The following is a 21,139-nucleotide window of genomic DNA, read 5'->3' as shown; positions in this document are numbered from 1 at the left end:
TTTGTCTAGACCAGTATGTACAAGATGATGGGTAATAACGAGCCACATCAGGGGGCATTAACTAATTATGTTAGAGGGGCAGTAATAAATTGTTTGTATCTGGGTATAAAGATGCATCTCAGAGAAAGCATCTTTGCCTGGCCCAGAGATGAATAGAAAGTCCCACAGTTTACTGAGCTGGTCCACTGATATGGGCATACATCTATTAGTGGTCCAGTAGAATTTGAGGCATACTAGCCCAGTGCTTTTTCAACAATGAACCTGGCTGGGGGGGGGGGGGGGGGGCCTTCATTCTTTAACAGGTCTTTTGGTCGTTGGGCAGTTTGCTTGAGATCTGCCATTACAGCTGACTGTGCAGGACTGGGGCAGCACACAGAAGGGATACGCACATGCAACCAGACATCTATTAACACCTAACAACACTGGTGACCCATTACCACTGATCTAGTAAGTAAGCAAGCTATCCTCAAACATGGAATAAAATTTGCAAGGCTAGGGCAAAAACTGTTGCTTTAAATGTAGAGTATTGCAAACCATAACTGTTCAGTGGTTAAAGCAACATGACGTTGGCAGGACAAGTGACAAACAAAGAAAAAGTTACAAGAAGCAAAAGACACTACAGAACCATGGAATGCTCTCATTCTCCAAGAGGTATAGCAAGCAGTTGAGAAACAGCAAGCGTGGGAAGAGAATAAAACATTGAAAAGTGCTATAAAATACCTTAACAAAAAAAAAAAAGGGATGTGCTGTCTCCCATTGTAAATATCTGTAGTAAACAGCAGGCTTTAAGTAGCCCCCATTCTTAAAGGGCTGCCCCTTTAAGAAAATGTGTTTACAGGCTTTTTGGCCACATCAGGCTCCATCTTTAATGGCTGAACAGCTCCCCTGCCCCAGAGAGCACAGGGAGCCAGGAGGAGAGGGCCATTTTCAGGGGCACGGAGGCAGCTCCCAGTGAGCACAGGGAGCCACGGGGGAGGACGGGGGTTATAAGTCGTGTGATGCACTAGATAAAGCCAGTCCTAGTAAAACCTGAACCTAGACTGATGCCTGTCACAATGGGTAAATAAAATAAAAAACATTTGTAAAGAACATTAGGAGACAGGAGCTGAAACTATTGCAGGAAAGTAAATTAAAAAAACCTTCAAAGTAAAAACAAATGAACAAAATTAAGCCGGTTAACACCTAAAATTAATACATTGGCATACAGAGTTGCCCAAAAACAGCATCAAAGGACACTCCTGCTCTATACCTGGCATGGGCACAAAAGCAACAGATACTGAGGAACAAAGTCAGGTTTTAAAAGAGCAGATAACTCCCCTCACTCCCCTCTCAGAAAGAATAAAACTCTGGAGTGGTTCCCAACAGCTTTGACCCACACTCAGTGAAAAATAAAATATTTTATCTCAAATATTTTTACATACCAGTTAAGTTCTCTTTTATCTCCCTTCTCAGTTTTCTAAACTTGCTGCTGCTGTCTGCACTTTAAAATACCTTAATAAAGCTACTTTCTTGGCTCAGGTCACTCTACCCCCACTTACCCCTCCTTCAGCTCGCTCTCTCTGTATTAAAAGAGAGAGTTTACAAAAGCTCCAAAAATAAAGCAGTTAAAAAGAAACGAAAACAAGGTAAAAGCTTTAAATCCAGTGAATTATTTTAATCCTTCATAAATGCAACATCTGGAAATACATCTTTCTTAAAAATATGGTTGCCAAGCAACAGAAATGCTAACTCTGCCTCTAATGCTAAGCACTAGCTAATATTTAAAATATGGTCTCTCTTTATTTCCAAATAGCAATGTTTTAAAATAAAGTTAGCATAAAGTAATAAAAATGTATTAATTAGGTAACTTAAGGCAACAAAATTGGCTAATAATAAAAGTTAAACCTCTTTAGTCCAGCATTCTCTCATCTGGCAACATCCATGGTCTGGAATGATTTTACTTAGCTGGATGCCCTCTTAGAATTAATGTAGCCAAGTTTCCTTTGGTCCCCTAAAGTTTGTTTACAGCCACCAGGCCTGGCTCTCTCTTCTGTGGTTATTTAGTTCTAATTTATCCCTAAATGTCTTCTAAGGGTATGTCTACACTTTCTCCCTATCTCGGGATAGGGATGCAAATGTAGTGTACCAAAATTGCTAATGAAGCAAGGGATTTAAATATCCCACACTTTAATTAACATAATCGCATCCGGCCGCCATTTTGAAATCACGTTATTGCAAAATAAAACGCCTCATGAGGTTTAACAATTATTTTGAGAGAAGGGTTTTCTCTTGAAATAATGCTGATACAAGGGGCATTTTATTTTGCAATAACATGATTTCAAAATGGAGGCCGGACAAGATTATTCTAATTAAGCGCAGGATATTTAAATCCTGCACTTCATTAGCAATTTTGGTACACTACATTTGCATCCCTATCCCAAGATAGGGTATGTCTACACTTGCTCCCTAAGAGCCCAGTAAGCAGTGGCAGTGTTGGTAATGCTGCTAGACAATATTGACCGTACATGGTTCCACAGATTCTCTGATATGGCACCAGTCAGGTCTCAAGTATACCAGACTAGAAAGGTTCAACCTGTAGTATATTTTTGTATCAACTTCATCAAAAGTTTTAAATAAAATGGTAATAGCTGATTTAAATATTTAGGTCTTTCATGTTCTATAATTTATTTTTGTTTTATTTTGTAAAGGTATAAATAAAATTCTAATACTATTTGTTTTTAATTGTAAGTTTGACCTGTATGTCATATATATTCTTCAATGATGTTTGTTGCATGTGTCATGTAACTACTGTTTTATTATTTTTATCTTGTTGCAACAAGTCAGTTTTATATCTTTTTAAAAATGTAAGTGGTACCACACTATTTTAATATTATGGTTGGAATATAACCCATCATTATTAATACCCTTTTAAGTAAAAATGTTCAAAAAAATCACAATTTATGCATAAAGGTAACTAGTTTCAACAGGTTCCCACTTAGTCTCCTAAACACAACTAAGGATCATAATCTAATGCCCTCAGAGTATTTGCATATACTTCTATTTAACATTCATTTTGGTTTAATTTCTACTCTTTTATGTTATACTAGAAGATTTACCTGGCATTGCTTGGGTCCTTCAGGGCATGAGGCTGGAAGTGTGTGTGTGGGCGGGGGGGGCAGATACTTGCAGATGTGGTGGTCTCAGGGCATGGGGCTGGAGATAGGATGGGTCTGGAGTCAGGGTACGGGGGCTCAAGAGAAGGGGTGGAGGGTGCAAGAGGGGCAAAGGGAAGGGGAGGCAGGCAGCTGCTCACCAGGGGTGGCACTGTCTGGCAGTATTGCTCCCCAAGGCTGGCCCCAGGAACAGTGGGGGCCTTGCTGTCCAACCGGCAGCTGCTCCTTGGCTCTTCGGGGCTGTCAGGGCAGCAGTGGTGTGCTTGCTTACTGCCCCATTTAGGAGTGTAACTGTCCTTGCTATTCCAGTCCTCCCTTTCCATCTGATGAGAGGTGATCACATTCCATGCACATCCCATTGTCCTGACCTTGCTTTAAGTTATGGGAAGAGGAAGCTGTATAGCTGTGATCCTAGCTCTTACCATTAAGAAGGACAAGAACAAATAGACTCACAGATGGACAGACGCACAAACTGTCTCAAATATACACTAGATTAAAGGAAAGTAGTGGTCGTTAAAGTTTATGCTTCTAAATTGTTAGAAACTGAATTGGCATTACAAGCAAAGTAACTTTAAAATACTTGGTAAAAATTGTGTTACTAACTCTTTTGCTAAAACAAAGAGCACAACCAAAAAAAAAAAAAAGCAAAACACCCTCTCAAAAAATTGTAAGCATCTATTTTAGCAATTAAGCATTACATTTAGTATCAAATATTTTTATGAGGGGCATTACAAATAAGAGTCTATACAATAATTGCAAAAGCGTAGCTTGTAATATAAAATACTTGGTGCCTATTACATTGTAAAATTTAATCTGTGTATTAAATTTGGGATATTAACCAAACAACTTTAAGATGTTACCTAACGTAAACGGTTTAAAATTGCATCCTACAAACCCCAAAACTATCAAAAAAAATCACACCACAGAAACATACAGGCATGACAATTGTAGCCATACAAGTACCACAAGGACAGTACAGCCATGTGACCAGAGGTCATGCTAGCTCCTCTAAGTAGGAGCCAGATCAACCTTAGGCATCTGGCTATTAGGGAATTTGTGGTAAGTCTAATAGCAGTAGAGCCTGAGCCAGTACTGCTAGGAAGTGCATTTAACTGACCTGGGACCTTTATGATTATGCTTTGGCCAAACTCATAAGGCCAGGCGTAGGTGGCAGTGATCTCTAGGAAAGACCAGTGACAAGTGTCCCACCCTAGCAACACATTGTATCTGTCACCTTTTCAATTGGACAGTGGTTAGAAATGTTGTTCCTTCCCCTCCTTTATTAAAAGCTGAAATTCCCTGTTACAAGTATGAATGGTCCATTATATCTATGCACCCATGGAAACATACTGAAATTCACTGAAGAGATGGACAGACTAAAAGGACTCCCAGCAGTAATTATATGTAGGTATAATGGATTAAATTCACTAGTGCCACTCCTCTGGTTTCAGTGGGGTTGCATCAGGAATGAATTTGATCACTAAGAACTGCATCCATTTGTCTGATTTCAGACATGACAAAACATTCCTCTAGCCCACCTGATATGATTTCACATAAGAATATTCCTGCAAGGGCTCAGCATCTAGCACTTCCAGCAATGGACCTTAGAGAAGAGAATTTCATGGATGAACAGCAACTTCTACGTCCCTTTCTGTAGCAGCTGTCCGAGTTCCATCTGTATCACATCACAGCATGTCAGTTGCTTTAATGAGAGTAATATGGGAGAGGAAGGTCCTGGTGTAATTAAGGAATAGTTTTTCCTCTTCCTCTGCTCATTTTTCTGCGCACCCCCCTTCACCACCACGCTAATCAGTGTTTCTCATTCTGAATCTTTAGTCATCATCGCACTGGCTCCACTTTTCTCACATCTTCAGAGGCATGAAAGCCAAAAATCTGGTGACTGTTAAAATCTTCCTAGACCAGGTAGAAAGAATAAGAAGGAGAAAAATGGGAGTGGAGGGATTTGTACTTCTTTGGAGTGCAGTGCAATGCAACTGTTGTAAGTGGAGCCTTTCACCAGCAATGGTACATTCTGCCTTGCATCCAGAAATGCTAATTTCCAGGTGGCTTTCATCTCATCAAACACAGCTCCTGTCATTTTGAAAACCTTGCAGAATCATGGGATTTGTTCCCTTGCTGTAAGTCAGACCCATTTATAATGCAAAAGAATACGCTATGACACAGTCAGACGGTGGCAACAAAGTGTGACTCCCCAGTCTAAATTGGGCCAAATAATCTCCACCTACTTATACATAGTCAATATTTGGCCCTTTGATATTAGCACCTTCTTTTGTTCACTCTCCCTGCTGTTGTTTTTTTTAATCCCATGCAAAAGTGACCTTTACTCATGTCACAATCAATGACAAGAGAAGGGTTGGCAAGAGGCAAAGATGTTCTACGGTTATGTGTGTCAGCTGGAATGGGCATGAGAGTATTAAATAAAACAGTGAAACAGAAGAGCCCTCTTGACAAGCTGCGATACTGGCTAAGATTATATTAATGTTCAGGTTTGTTCTGACATCATTTTTTCATTTTCTGCGGAACCCTGGTTTAATCTATGTTGATACTGGGGGGGATTAGTGTCAGCTCTGGGCAACTTTTAACATAGGGGAGCCAATGATTTTTTCCCACATTGCTGACATTTGAAACCAGAGCATATCAAGCTCAATCTGACTAAATTTTGGTGGGTATTGACAATGTTACCAGTCCCTCCTGGGACTTTCTGAATGTCATCAGTATCATAGGCACCAACTCCTCAAGTGCTATGGGGCAGGAGCACCTACACGGGTAAAAATGATGAGTCTACCAGCATCCACCAACAGCCCCACATCGGCCTTCCCCCCCCCCCCCCCCCCTCCCCCAGGACCTCCCACCTGACAGTGAGCCTCATCAATCAGTGTCTCCCTCTCCCTTCCCTTGCTTCCCACCTGCCACAATCAGCTGCTTTTCAGCATACAGGATGCTAGGGAGGTGGGAGAGAGAAGTAAGGGTATGACACGTTCAGGGAAGGGTGCGGAACAGGAAGAGGGAGGCAGGGTCGTGAGAGAATGGGTGGGGGCTTGGAAAATGGTGTTTTGGGGCAGGTCCTGGGCAGAGCCAGGGATCAAGCATGTTTCCAGGACTTTGGAAAGTCAGCCTTTGGTCAGCACCACACAAATTCATCATGTAGCTAGGTTCCCCCTCCCCCGCCAGAAATGGCAAGACATTGTTTAAGGATTTCCAGGGTACTCACCACATTCATCCTCATAATGTATTCTTCATATGGTGGAAAATTGCACCATGTGTGGCAACAGGAGGAACCCAAAGTATGTGTTACACCTGCAATCTTTGAAGGTATTATTATCATTATCATATTCAGACTGTGGTCCACATACAGCATCTATTTAGGTCATGTTTAGTATCATATCTGAAAAGTCAGGTGTAGATTTTAGGACACCCTAAATTACAAAGGATCAAGATCAGGTCTCCATGCTGATCAAAAGAGGGTTAAAGCTCAGCAGTGAAATAAGAGATTCAGGATTGAAAAAAAAAATGCCAGCTTGTGTACAATTTTTTAACAAAGTAGTTCTCAACACACGTCCGGGGCCCTCTGGGAGTCTGTAACCAGGTTTTAGGGGTTCCACCAAAATGTAAACCAAACAGCAGGGTGAGCATTAGACTCACTAGGGCCTGCATCAGAAAGCTGAAATCCAAGCAAGTTAGCTTTGTAGGTGCCCCAGGATGTGGGGCTGAAGGTAATTGACCTGCTTGCTCCCCCATAAAACCAGTCCCGGCTTTCAATCTACTGAATGTGCATAAAAATTGTTGTGATGCAGGTGGGCTGTGGAGTTTTTATAGTATGATGAAGAGAGAGGCTCAAAGAAAAAGGTTGCAAATAACAGGGGTGTCATCATGCACTAATTTTAGCATTTATCCTGCAACTGACCCGTGCATTAAATCCAATAGTTTCTTTGGCTACTATTCAGGCATTTAAAAATATTCTGCCACTATAATGACAAAAATAGCACATCCTATTGTAAAACTTTGTAATCTGATTGCACCCACTATACCTAAAATAAAATCTAAATGGAATCCTGTTGAAAATCCAGTTAATGAGAGTTTGCCATTCAGGTGACTGCTGGGTAACAGGGATATCATTGTTAATTACAGAGATGAAAGTAGTGGAGAAACAATAGGTGGCTTTAAAAGTCCACCAGATAATTTCTGAATTAGCAGTTCCTTGCTTCTGTGCGAAATCTGAATATGAGGTTTTTTCCCCTGCTGGAGTAAGTAGGTGGATGGAATTAATCAAAATCAGTGCACTGCTGACTAGGAAAATCAGAGTCATACAATATTTCAAACATAAGGGGGCAAACCCTCAGCTGGTGTAAATAAATTAAATGGAGCTATACTGATTTACACAAAGGGCATGTCTACACTACAGCGTTATTTCAAAATAACTCATGTTGTTTCGAAATAACAAGGTGAGCTTCTACACCGCAAGCCCGTTAGTTCAAAACAACAGGCTTCTTATTCCGGAATAATAAACCCTCATTTCACGAGGAATAATGCCTATTTGGAAATAGCTATTTCAAAATCAGGTGTGTGTGGATGGCGCAGCTCTGATTATTTCAAATTAATTGGCCTCCTGGGATTCTCACAGCTGCTCTGGTAGCCACTCTGTCCACACCCCTCAAAACTCTATTTTGAAACACCTTGTGACACCACACTGGCCCTGCCAGCTTTGTGCCACAGAGCAGGACCCTGTTGTGCCGCCATGAGCGAGGCAGTGCTCCCACAGAGCCCACCAGGGCTGCTAGCAAGCCAGTAGCCAGCTCCCAAGCCTCTGGTCAGGGTCAGAAGAGGAGGTTATGTTGGTGCAACTTTTCCATGTAACCAAATCTTAGCAGACGATTCAGAGCAGACAACACAAAGTGAAACATGCTTTGTGTCTTTTAGAAACTGAGTCTAGGAAAACATCTGCAATGTTTGTAGAAGTGTATTCTCAAGTTAAACAATGATAATTATTGTTTCTTAATTAATGTTCATTCCAGCAGTCAAAATGCTACTTTCTGTATTGAAATTAGAGAAAGTTGGGTCCTTCACATTTCAGTACTGGCTCCTCATAAAGTTATAAAAATTTGTAGCCTTCACACCTTGTTGATCAGGGAACACAGGCAGTTCTCTATAGAACTGACCAGCAATTTTTGATGAAATGTTTTTGCATAAAAAAATGCTGCTTTGTCAATACTGAACACTTTTGCAGAAATGTATCTTTTTTGATTAAACTTCTTTCAGCTATGTTGCTGCAGTCAAGGATGGTAAAAATCAGAGAGCAAGATACAGACAGTGGGGCTACGTCTAGACTGATATGATTTTCCGCAAATTCTTCTAACGGAAAAGTTTTCCGTTAAAAGCATTTGCAGAAAAGAGTGTCTAGATTGGCACGGACGCTTTTGCGCAAAAGCACTTTTTGCGGAAAAGCATCTGTGCCAATCTAGACGCACTTTTGTGCAAAAAAGCCCCGATCGCCATTTTCGCTGTCTACACTCCTTTTGCGCAAAAGGACTTTTGCCCGAATGGGAGCAGCATAGTATTTCCACAAGAAGCACTGATTTCTTACATGACATCGTCAGTGTTCTTGCGGAAATTCAAGTGGCCAGTGTAGACACAGCCCGGGGTGCTTAGGGTACTCAGCTGGGATTTGGAAGACAGTCAAATTCCTCTTATAAATGAAGCAAAGCAGAGACTGAAACACAGACCTCTATATTCTAGGGGAGCTGACCACCTTGCCAGTTGGGGATGGCAGGATAGCTCTCCCCCCAACAATCGTATCCTGGCCCTGAGCACCCTTCCTGTCGAAAATTTAATTTTTTTTTTTTTGGTAAAGTTGAAATGGGCTCCATTTTGTTCTGCTGCAGAACAAAAACAAATGTCAAAGTCTTAATGTTCATGAAAAGGAATGTTTGTTTTCTGATCAGCCCTTGCTCTCTGCACCCATCTCCCCCCATGTGAATGGGGTCGTCAGCCATTCCTGCAGGCCCAGAGTTTGTGAAGAAGCCTCTATAGCTGGGGAAAAGAGACTGAGTGCATGGAAGCTACACTGGAGGGAACTGGAGGCCTGGAACAGGAATGGAGGCAGCCCTCACTTTGGAAGTCTGAGAAAAAGGAATAAAATACACCTATGAAATCTCAGATATCACCAACCTCTTGTAGCTTCAGCAAATAGCCACCCACATTGATTGCATTGCCTCTCCTTCTTTACAACCACTCAGATCCTACTCTTCAAACCAGTATCATGGCTACATTGCTTGAGCTGATTTTCCCTCCAAATACAACAATTCTATTAAAGGAACTCTTCAGACCAAAAAATGTTAATCTCGAGATACCTTATTGGCCACTTACCTTTGCCCAAACCATGGGATGCAGAACTGCAGCTATGAAACTAAGAAGTGTCTGTCATAGGTGGGGGTACAATAGGTCAGGGCATTGCCACTGAATAACTAGACTGTGGTGCCCCCACCTTCCCCAAGTATCCTATTGCCTCCTCCAGTCCATCCCCCAGCCACAAAGGTCCCTGCTGCTTACTGCATCCCCCTTCCTGGGGATGGAGAGTGAGGAGAAATGTGGAGGGCCACTGGATTGTAGAGATTCCGCTGGGCACTGCTGGGGCTGGCAGCTCAGTGGGTGGGGAGTCTGAAGGAGGAAGCAGCTGGGCTGTGTCTAGACTGGCTCAGTCGCGTCTCCGGAAAAACTTGCCAGCTGTCTACACTGGCCACTTGAATTTCCACAAAAGCACTGATGATCTCATGTAAGATTGTCAGTGCTTTTGCGAAAATACTATGCTGCTCCCATTCGGGCAAAAGTCTTTTTCCAAAAAACTTTTGCACAAAAGGGCCAGTGTAGACAGCAGAGATTTGTTTTCCGCAAAAAAGCCCCGATCGCGAAAATGGCGATTGGGGCTTTTTTGCGGAAAAGTGTCCGTGGCCAATCTAGATGCGCTTTTCTGCAAAAAGTGCTTTTGCGGAAAAGCATCCTGCCAATCTAGACGTGCTTTTCCGAAAATGCTTTTAATGGAAAACTTTTCCGTTAAAAGCATTTCTGGAAAATCATGCCAGTCTAGACATAGCCCTGGTGTTTAGGGAAGCTGCCAGCTGGACTCAGCACATGTCCCTGCCAAACTGTGGTGGCACTGGGCCTAGAACAGTGCTAGGGGAAGCTGCAGGCCAAGCTTGGTACTGGAGGTAGCCTGGTGCTCAGGGACCAGGGGAGTGGAGGCTCAGTGGTGCTGGAGGAAGTACACAGCCCACTGCGGCTGGAGTGGACAGGTTGGGGCTTCTCTTGTCCAGGAGACACCTCAGGGCTTTTCTTTTTATGGGGAGGGGAGGGAAGAGGAGAAGCAGTGGCTTCAGTGCTCCAGCGAAAAGCTGGAATAGCTTTTCAGACTCTTAATACTGCAAAGCACCAGCACTACCTTGCATGTTTGGACCATTAAGGAACTGAATACCCCAATTATTTCTCTGAATAGAAGTTTTCTGTACAGTTTCCTTCTACTTTGGGAGAGGGGATGTTACCAAGAGACAAGGACTTGGTTTTGTGCCAGTTCACTTTTAGGCCTTAGATGTTTGTCGTCCAATCTTTATTTTTTTAAAACATTAGAAGTTTTCCAGGCAGGGATTTTGGTTTATGTTCGTACACTTTACCTGCTCTAAAGCACTGTGCACAATAATGGCAATGTATCTTAACCTCACTTAAAGCTGTATGCAATGGAGTAGGACTCACCAGCGTGGCACCTCCTGCTGGTTACACTGGGAATTAGCTCAATCCTCAGCAGGGTGCCCCCTTCTGGCCAGAGTCTTGCCTGTTGTCACTCTATACTCAGTCTACTTTCTAGTTCTGGACCCGCATTGCTCCCAGGTCCTCTTCAGGACACTGCCCTCCAGCAGTGCTCACTAGTCTGGTTTCTAACCCCCTTCTGGGGGTATCAGCAGTTCTCAGTCTTGCACCTTCCACCATGGCCAAATACAGCCAATGTCTAGCCCCCACACCTCGGTGAAAGCTGTAGTCTGTATAGGCCATGCTCCAGTAGTGGTTACATGTGGTACAAAAGGGAAAAAGTGGGGGTCCTGGCCCAAGGACCCTCTGGCAACAGCTTTGTCCTGCCCTTCTTCTCTCCCCTTTAATTCCTCTCATTCCCTGGGCCATTTCTCCTGTGACCCTGGCACCTTATTGACCCTTATATCTAAGCCACAATCTGGCTGGTATCAGGCCAGAGCTGCCCTCTAATTCTCCTTAACTTGCCCAGCACTGCTCTGTCTAAGGGGCTTCTCTTTCCCTAGGAGCTGCTCTTGCACCCTTGCTGTTCAGAATCCAACTGCCCACTGCTCTGCTGAGTAGTTTCTTATAAAACAGGGCTGCCCCAGCAAACCACCTCGGATTGGTTTTTTACAGTGTAATGGACTGGCTTCTTCACTCTGGCTGGAAGGGATTAAAGCAGGCTGGAGAACCTGCACAGCGCCCCCGCAAATCAGAGAAAGGCTTGTAGGGAGCTAGTTTCCATTATAGCCCCTCACATGCCCACAAGTTTATGAAACTTTTTTTTGACATTAAGATGATTTGTAAAAGGCTGATGATTTGCACCAAAATTCTAAGTGCAAACAAAATTAGCAGCTTTTGCTGGGGCTGCAAATAGCTGCTTAAACTACCTACCCTAGGGCAAAATTGCTAATGCTGGACAAGCATCGTCAAAAGTGAGAATCCTCCTTTTAAAATTTCCTAATGTTTCCAAACTTCAGGATGTGCTGAGACAATGCAAAATGACACCATAAAGAAGGTGAGGCTATATTAATATCATCTAGAGTTGAAGCAAATACTCATTAATATTTTCAATTCCTTATAATGTTTGTATATCCTGTCCTTTCCACCTGCCCCAGCACCTTAATACGTTTCATGTCTTACATGTTAGCCCTTGCTGTAGCCCAGTTAAAATGATCAGGTTAGAATATTTTTTCTCTCTTTTGTAAGCCAGAAGGATGGTGCTCATACTTATAAAGCAGCAGCCTAGGACTGAAAAGTACCAAGTACCTCCTGCAAGGTGATGATCTCTCATCTCCTGTTTACATGGATGGGAACTAAGGGAGCCCCAAAATGAGAATGCTTTAGAGATAGGTTATGTCTCGCTGATGACGGTGAATGCCACCCTCTGGGCAGATCCTCAAAACCAAGGCAGGCACCCCAAACAGGTAGTACAGTCTATAATTAGATTTCATTAAGCCAGATTTCTCTTACCATGGAGTCACAAATTTTAGGCTCTTCAGCACTGTTCCCTCTAACATTTTCTCTCCTTGGGCAGGTTGAATTTTCTTTTGGGTGGGTTGAAATTTCTTATGTGCAATACCAATACTGAGGCAGTGTGTGGATGTGTACCACTAGTACAAATAAAGCACACACATACATATATATATATATAAACAGTTCGTAGGTGTGGAAAAAAGTATATTAACACAAGGAATAGTTAATAGGGAGCAATGCTTATGATATGTAATTTGGAATTAAAAGAAAATTAACACTACCCTTGGAGTACATGCATCATCATCATCCTTTCTAACAACTCAACCTAGCAAACACACCAAAATATATATTATTCACACATAACTCAGTTTTAATATGCTAAACAAATCTATGAGTCAACTAGAAATAGACGTGCTCTCCTTGCATATACTACTACAATATCTACTGACACTGGAAAGAAGAGTAAAAGGCATTCACTCAGGCTTATACAGTTTCTCTGGGGAATGTTCAGGATCCATGCTATATAAGAACAAGAGAAACAGACCTGTAAAAACAGAAAAAAAGTTCTCCTGGTTTGAAACTTTCACCTTGTGAGTGTCACCAACTCAAAAAGTAGAAACCCCAGAGCAAATTAACAAATGGCTTCAGGTTTTGTAGACAGATGTATGTTTTAAAGAACTTACAAATAAGGTTTCATATTACAAAACAACTAGCATCGCACCTAATACTTACCATTTCTGAGTCATAAGAGCCAGAACACTACCACATAGCGAAGATCTGGCCTTAATGCAATACAATACAATATACCATGTGTTAATTAGTAACAGGATTTTTTAAAAAAATCATTCAGATCAGAGTTTTAGATATCTGCAACACTTCAAAAATTCTGTTAAAGGAATCTTTTATTTTTCTACTGCAAGAGGTGGAAATTCCAAGTCAGACTTGGAGCATACAATGCCAAAAAAGGCAAAATCAGGGCATACTACAGTCTGGAAACCATAGGCTGCCTGAACACTATCTACCAAGCCATCCTCCTTGTGACACCCTTTTAGATATTTGAAAACCGCTATCATGTCCCCCCTTAATCTTCATAGGTCATGTTCTCTAGACCTTTAATCATTCTTGTCGCTCTTCTCTGTACCCTTTCCAATTTCTCCACATCTTTCTTGAAATGTGGTGCCCAGAACTGGACACAGTACTCCAGCTGAGGCCTAACTAGTGCAGAGTAGAGCAGTAGAATGACTTCACGAGTTTTGCTTACAACACACCCGTTGATACAACCTAGAATCATATTTGCTTTTTTTGCAACAGCATCACACTGTTGACTCATATTCAACTTGTGGTCCACTATGACCCTTAGATCCCTTTCCGCCATGCTCCTTCCTAGACAGTCGCTTCCCATCTTGTATGTATGGAACTGATTGTTCCTTCCTAAGTGGAGCACTTTGGAGATGAGGGGGGAGATTTTTTTTTTTTTATTGAAAATAGTTCAATCAGGGCTTCTATTGTGAATGTGGTTATACTAACAGAAAGGTTCCTTATCTAGCAGCATAGCTTATTCCTCAAAACATATGGGACTATGTCATGGGAGAATAAGCATCGTTACAGTGATTTCTCTTGCATCTACACTAGAGGATGTATCAATTCAATTATACTAGTTGAAAACCAGTAGTTGGAGTGGGACTAAAATGGTAATTAGACAAGGCCTTTGCTGTGAATGCAGCTGAAAGTCTTCAATGGGGGAACTGTAATCATGAAATATTATTCCTTGGTCATCAGCCTTTATTTTGACAGGTGATTTGATTGGACATCACACACACATATTTCTCTGGCTCCCACAATAACTCTTTTCTTAAGCCTGTCCCATAGTTGGCTGGCTTTTGAATTTGGGGGCATTTTATTAGTGATTTTGTTTTAAAATAGATGGATACCGCTACATGGGTATTACCTTTTCCTTGTATCCCTCATACATTGTTTTTATAGGTGAGAGCAGTTTTTCACAGAATTCCTGGTTAATTATTCCACTGAGGCACTGCTAGTTTTAATAAGATGGCTTAATAGCAGGATTTTGTAGGCAAAATGGTGTGTGTGAGAGAGAGAGAGCGCGCAAGAGAGAGGGGAAAAAAAACTTTCATTGATTTGGAAGGGGTATTTTAAAATCTCTTCCTCTTCTAATATGAACCTGATATTATAGTCCACACCAGGTATTTGACAGGTTTGCTACCTGCTGCATGCTATATAATTTGTCAGAGAGTGGATTTAATTTGATTACGAGTTGTGGCACTCAGAAAAAGGATGCCCTTATGAATGAGGAATTGCTGATGCCTGAAGGGCAATTTGTTAAGGATGAAGTTCAAGGAGACAGGTTAATTCAGGCAACACAGTGCATAATTTCTTTACCTAATTGTATCATATGGGCATCAATGCCTATTGCAATGAAATTAAGGAAACTGATTTTCCATGGACTGGGGTAATCCGTCATTTTACTTTGTATACAAAAGGCTGAAAATGGAATTGAAACTGTACTAACTTTAAAGTAGATTTGGTTCAAGGGCAGATCTGGACTTCAATCTCCAGCACCAGTAAAACTGATGCATTTATGCATTTTTAAAATTGCTTCCATGTATGCATGAATGATTATCATGTGTGTCATTTTATCATTAGGGTGACCTCTGCCTGGCTTGAAAAATTAATCACAGAACAGAGGACACAGACAGCTAATAAACTGGATGAACCTATATACGAGAATAAATAGTTCATTTTAGGCTAAGTCAGAATAGAATTGATTAACTTTCCAAACAATAATCCATTCCTAAATTCTTATTCTCCTGTACCTTAATTACACCACAAAGTAATTAGCATTTACAAGGAAACAAAACATGCTAAGACCTTCTTTGAAAAGATATCTGCAAGTCATTTATCTTTCTTCGGATTTTTGTTATTCTCCTGACCAATATAATTTTACTTGAGAATCATTTCTATTTAAAAAAAAAGACATATACTGTTCAAAAGAAGCACTGATGTGATACTCAGTTTCAGGACCCCACCGTCATTAATGGCATACTAATTGTTTTATACACATCAACAAAACACAGACAAATTATAATTCCACAAACAGCAGCTGAGGGGCAACGATGAATGTTCAACATCTCGCAAACAATGTTTGTTACTATTAATTTTTGCTGCCTAAAGTCATGCTGTTTCTCTATGGGCCTGAAATGCCATAACACTATTGCTTAAAAAGCGCAATCACATTACATGTGGAGATTCATGTGTTATATAGCTAACATAGAATGGCCTAGACACATTAGCAATATACAGTACTATAAGAATCCACATTAAGGTAGGGGCTAAGACCTTAAAAAATAATAATCATTCATACTGCTCAATTCAAAACTCAGTGAGAGGCACATTTTAAACAAACACAGCACAAGCCTATTGTAATACAAAAAATGAAGAAAGCTATACTAGAGGAAGTTTCTCTTTTTACCTTCTCTCAAAAGCACCATTGTCAAGTTCAGTGGATAAAGACAGAGCTAGGTCTATTGTGCTACGTATTTTCTTAGGGCCTTTAACAATATTGTAATCTTCCCTACCCAGTGCTGCATTCAATTTAATCAAGTCTCCAGCAAAAAGAATGCTCATTTGATGTCATCTCTAATTTGTGCATAGGGTAATCAATAGATGCAGATGCAGTTCACTTCTGTAGGTAACGAAAGTTTGTCCTTGCCCTGCCCTTCTACAGTTTGTTTCTGGAATTTACATAGGACACAGCTCTACACGTTTTCTAGTAGCTCAACCAATTCAGAATTTAAAATAGCTCTTTTATCAGCACATCTGCAACTGTGATCTGATCTCCAGTCCAGTTATACAAGTATTAGTGATACTAAGAGTTACATCTATTTATTACACTTTTTCCAAAACTGCTCTATGGCAAAAAAATAAAAAAATACACCTAGAAATGGTGAATCTACCTGCCACCATCTCTAGGTGCATTAGCAATCTTGAAAAAAAAAAACCACATACCTACATTTATTTCTCTGTTGGATGTCACCACATTTCTGTGATGGGAGACATGAAAGAGTGAGCGGGGGCAGTCTTCCTCCAAACAGTTGCAGAGCAGTGGCTGAAACACATAAGAAAAGGAAAAACAAATAAATGTCAGCAAGTAGCTTTTAGAATGGAACTATTCCATTAATTCATACATGGGACTATTGTGGAAGTTGAAATGGCTCATAAATCCCCTAGAGGCATTCATGAGTTAATGTTTACTACACAGAAAGTTCTCCTTATATGTTTGTACAGGGCAGAACAAGCTGTCAGCACTTGATGAATTATTAATAATTATTTATTATGGAACCACTAAGTGGCTCCCCACCAAGGATACAGAGACTCCTGATGACTACAAAAGTGCCAGATGGATGTGAAATAAAAAATGCAAACAAAGGTGTACACACTATTGACACACTGTCAAGACCACATGTTTCTAGAATATCATCCACTAGAGATGATACAGGTGCAGAACTGCAAATGAATATGCCGATAAATAATTCACCATTAAACTTGTAAGGATGGGGGATCTTAGGGAGGGTGCAGCAACCACAGGAATACCATGGGTGCAATTTAAAGCGAGCAAAAGAGAACTTCAGAAGCTTTATTTAAGCTGAGATACACTTCAGAATTTCAGAGCACTGAACCTATTGTTAATTGAAAGGCCAGATTCTGCCACTTACATTTCATTGAAATCAATGGGCCTGCCTGTGAAATGAGGTACCAGTTCATGAAAATAAGGGTGACAGAATTTGGATCTAATAGATAAACAGGCGTGGAGGCCCAGGATAGAGTTATGGTTCAATATGTGAGTGATCTAGGTTCAATTTCCATCCCCTACCTCACATCTTCTGGATCCACAGGGACCTGGAGTGCTGCAAAGGCAGTCTATTCAGTCCCCATGCTGATTCACAGGAAACCCTCTGCCCAGCTGAATGGCTTCAGTGGACACATCTAAAGGACATTTAAACACCCACAGCTGGTTCATGTCAGCTGACTTGGACTCACTGGGCTCAGGTTGCGTAGCTGACCACATTTCCCTATCCTGAATACAAGATCCCTGGTAAAATTATTCATATTCAAGTGAGTTCAACAGCAACCAATCATAACTATGCAGTACAAACCTTCAAATTAACATCAAGCTGAGCCCCCATTAAAATGAAATACTGCATAGTTGGATTCTTATTTACCTTCTTTTAAAACTTTAGGGTTCACACAGGAAGGGGTGCACACCCCCCACCAACATGGAGAAGTGACACCCAAGAGGTGACAAGCTCTGCTACCCCTCTCCTACATGTGGGGAGAAGGACTGCTCCTACACTCCCTACCCAGCACTCTCTGCCTTTCATGTCTTGTTAGGCTCTGGGAGATAGATACCTGGCACCACATTTTCCTGAGGCAACATTTGGAGGGTTTCATGTAGGGGTCACATCCCCCCATCCAATTTCTGCCAGTCCTAGGATTTAACTGCAGCACAGACATACCCAGTGGGTTATGAAGGTAACCACATCCAGTCCACCTTGGCAAGAAAAATTGTGGACTTGATATTGATAACATGAGGGCTGCGTCTAGACTGGCAAGTTGTCAGCTGTCTAAACTGGCCGCTTGAATTTGCGCAAGAACACTGACGATCTGATGTAAGATTGTCAGTGTTCTTGTGCAAATACTGTGCTGCTCCCGTTCAGGAAAAAGCCCACTTGTGCAAATGTATTTGTGCAAGAGGGCCAGTGTAGACCGCTTAGGACTGTTTTGCGCAAAAAAGCCCCGATGGCAAAAATGGCGACCGGGGCTGTCTTGCGCAAAACCACGTCTAGATTGGCACGGATGCTTTTCTACAAAAAGTGCTTTTATGCAAAAGCATCCATGCCAATCTAGATGCTCTTTTCCACAAATGCTTTTAACGGAAAAACTTTTTCGTTAAAAGCATTTGCGGAAAATCATGCCAGTTTAGACACAGTCAAGGAGACTTCCAGAGTACTCCTGATACATGGCACAGGGGAAAATGTTACACATGATAAACAAAATATTTGGTATTACTTTTCAGACATGGGGCTTATGACTCCAGGCCTAATTCCAAAAGATCCCTGCTTGTATATCCATAGCAAAGCTAGACCAGGGGTTAGCTTAAAGTTTTTGTATTACTTTATAGGCTTCTCAGATCTTGAAACACTGGGGTTAGTCTGCTTGTTTGCTTATGCAGTATTTGGGCTGCGGATTTCATATGCAGTTCAGAAAGAAAGCTGTGATTTATAAGTTGCAATCTGAAGGAAAAGCTGTGCATGGAATTCAGATACCAAGAGAGAGAGAAACACTTTTTCCTCTCTGTTGTAGAATTTTTTCATTACCTTATTCATTAACCTTTCCTTGGGCATTAAAGTATTCATTACCCTTTCTTGTGCGGTGTGTTCAAGCCACATTACTCTTGATCATACAAATTCACAGCAGGGTAGCGTCTAGCTAAGATAATCTTCAAAATGGCAAGCTGAAAGTGAACCACACTGGAGCTTAATGTTGTCATGATAGCTTCTGATAATACTGCTGCAGCTCCAGGGGAGGTTTCAAACCTTCCTGAGGCTGAAGCTACGTCAGCATTCAAAGTCTAACACCAAACTAGAGAAAGTGACATTTGACCATTCTCATGCCTCAATAAAGCCAGTCAAGAATTTTTCAATAAAACCAAAACTTTTTGCAGAAGTGTGGCTGTTTTCTAAGCAAGATTATTCAGGACAGGGTAGAGTTTCTGGTCAAAGTGAGAAGACTGTTCTAGAATGGAGTGAATACACTAGACCAGGATTTTGAGCTTTCACCAGAGATATGGGAGGCTCAGGTTCAAGTCTGCTCACAGGCATGGATTAGAAGCTAGGTCTCTTGAACCAGTAGGTTCAAGGTCATAAAGGGAGGCTCCTGTGAGCATCACCAGGAAAACAAACAAAAAACCCACAACCACCACCACCACCCAATAAACCCCATGGCTACGTCTAGACTGGCATGATTTTCCGCAAATGCTTTTAATGGAAAAGTTTTCAGTTAAAAGCATTTTTGGAAAAGAGCGTCTAGATTGGCATGGACACTTTTTGCAGAAAAGTGTCCGTGCCAATCTAGACGCGCTTTTGCGCAAAAAAGCCCCAATCGCCATTTTCTCGATCGTGGCTTTTTTGCAGAAAACAAATCTGAGCTGTCTACACTGGCCCTTTTGCGCAAAAGTTTTGCACAAAAGGACTTTTGCCTGAAGAGGAGTAGCACAGTATTTCCACAAGAAGCACTGATTTCTTACATGAGATTGTCAGTGTTCTTGAGGAAATTCAAGCAGCCAGTGTAGACTACTGACAAGTTTTTCCAGAAAAACTGGCCAGTCTAGACACAGCCCATGATTTGGGAATTGTAACAGGTTGTGACAACACCGCAGCACCTTGCTGGTCCCCTTGGGAATTGCTCTTCAGCATCAGACCACCTTCTGCTGACCACTGTCTAGCGGCCCATCTTGTGCACCAGGGGTGGGCAAAGATGCAGCCCACCAAGCAGTGGATCCAGCCCACAGAGGCCCTGCTGCTCCCCCACCCCCAGGCCAATTAGGGCCTGCAGGCAGGGGAGTTTCATGAAGCTTCCTTCACCCTGCCCCAGCCCTGTGAGGAGCTATGGCACCTCAGAGTGCCATGTGGTCCTCACAGGGCAGAGGGAAGCTTCCTGCACTCCTTGATTGGCCTGGAGGTGAGGGAGCATGCCAAGCCTTTTCCAGGGCATGGGTGCCTAGTGGGAAAGGGGGGGGGAGGCAAAGGGGCTTCCCTCCACCCCTAGACCAAACATGGTCTGGGGATGGGGTAGCCCTACCCCTTCCCATTTAGGCCCCTTTCCAGGGTGGCTCAGGGTTTTACTTAAAAAAAAATGGTTTGAAATGGCTCCCAGGCAAAAGTTATTGTCCACTCCTATCCTGCAGTCTAGGCTTCTACCCTCCCAGAGAACCCCAGTTCCCCTCTACCCAGCTTGCCTCCTTGACCCCACTGCCTATCCTCTAGCCCCTGCCTCAGTACCAATTGCAGTCTGAAACAGCCACTCAGCATTGGCAAGGACCTGTTACCTTTTCTACCCTGGCTGCCTCCCTGCAGGCTCTGAAAACAAGGCATCTGCCTAGACAAAGCTCCCCAGCTCTACCTATCCTTCCCCAGCATATCCCTATCTCAGGAAACCTTAGTAGCATCCCTAGCCATACAGTCTCTCCTGTTGCACAGGTACAGCAAAAGTCTTTGCTTTCTTCCATCCCAGGAGCCCTTATTTATACAGCCCCAGCTGGGCCCTAATTGGCTGCTACATGCCCCAGCTGCTGGCTCCACAGCCCCAGCCCTCTCTCTGGACTGAGTTTAACTCTTATTAGGCTAGTGGGGGCCAGCAGTCTCATCACAGGGACCAATAAAACATGTTTGATCTGATTCACCAAAATTAACCCCATGATTAGATCCAGTTGCACCAACCCCCCCCCCCTTTTTTTTTTCCAGAACTGCCTGGGAATCAAAAAACCAATTTTTCATCCAGCTGGAGATCTAGATACCTTTCCTCTTCTCCTCAATCTAGATGTGACTTTTCTTATGAATCTTATTTTCTCCAACTGGTAATAAAAGTGGTACATCCTACATCCAGTAAATGACTCAGGTTTTATAAAGAACATTAGTTCC

The 21,139-nt window shown here is 42.1% G+C and overlaps 1 long non-coding RNA gene across 1 annotated transcript in view; it reads right to left on the bottom strand.

The window, feature by feature from the left end:
• LOC149523597 (uncharacterized) overlaps positions 1-17,378 on the bottom strand; it is a 112,777-nt gene extending 95,399 nt beyond the window's left edge. The window contains exons 1-2 of the long non-coding RNA XR_016350660.1: positions 17,314-17,378; positions 16,453-16,548 (exon numbers count right to left, since the gene is read on the bottom strand). This is a non-coding gene — a long non-coding RNA (uncharacterized LOC149523597). The remainder of the gene's footprint in view (positions 1-16,452; positions 16,549-17,313) is intronic.
• Between the last annotated feature and the right edge of the window lie 3,761 nt (positions 17,379-21,139).

The sequence above is a fragment of the Pelodiscus sinensis genome, chromosome 14 (assembly GCF_052426305.1).
Source record: "Pelodiscus sinensis isolate ZL-2025 chromosome 14, ASM5242630v1, whole genome shotgun sequence".
Classification (NCBI taxonomy): domain Eukaryota; kingdom Metazoa; phylum Chordata; order Testudines; family Trionychidae; genus Pelodiscus; species Pelodiscus sinensis.
Note: the sequence above shows the minus strand (reverse complement) of the source record. Positions and strands in the feature narration are given on the sequence as shown.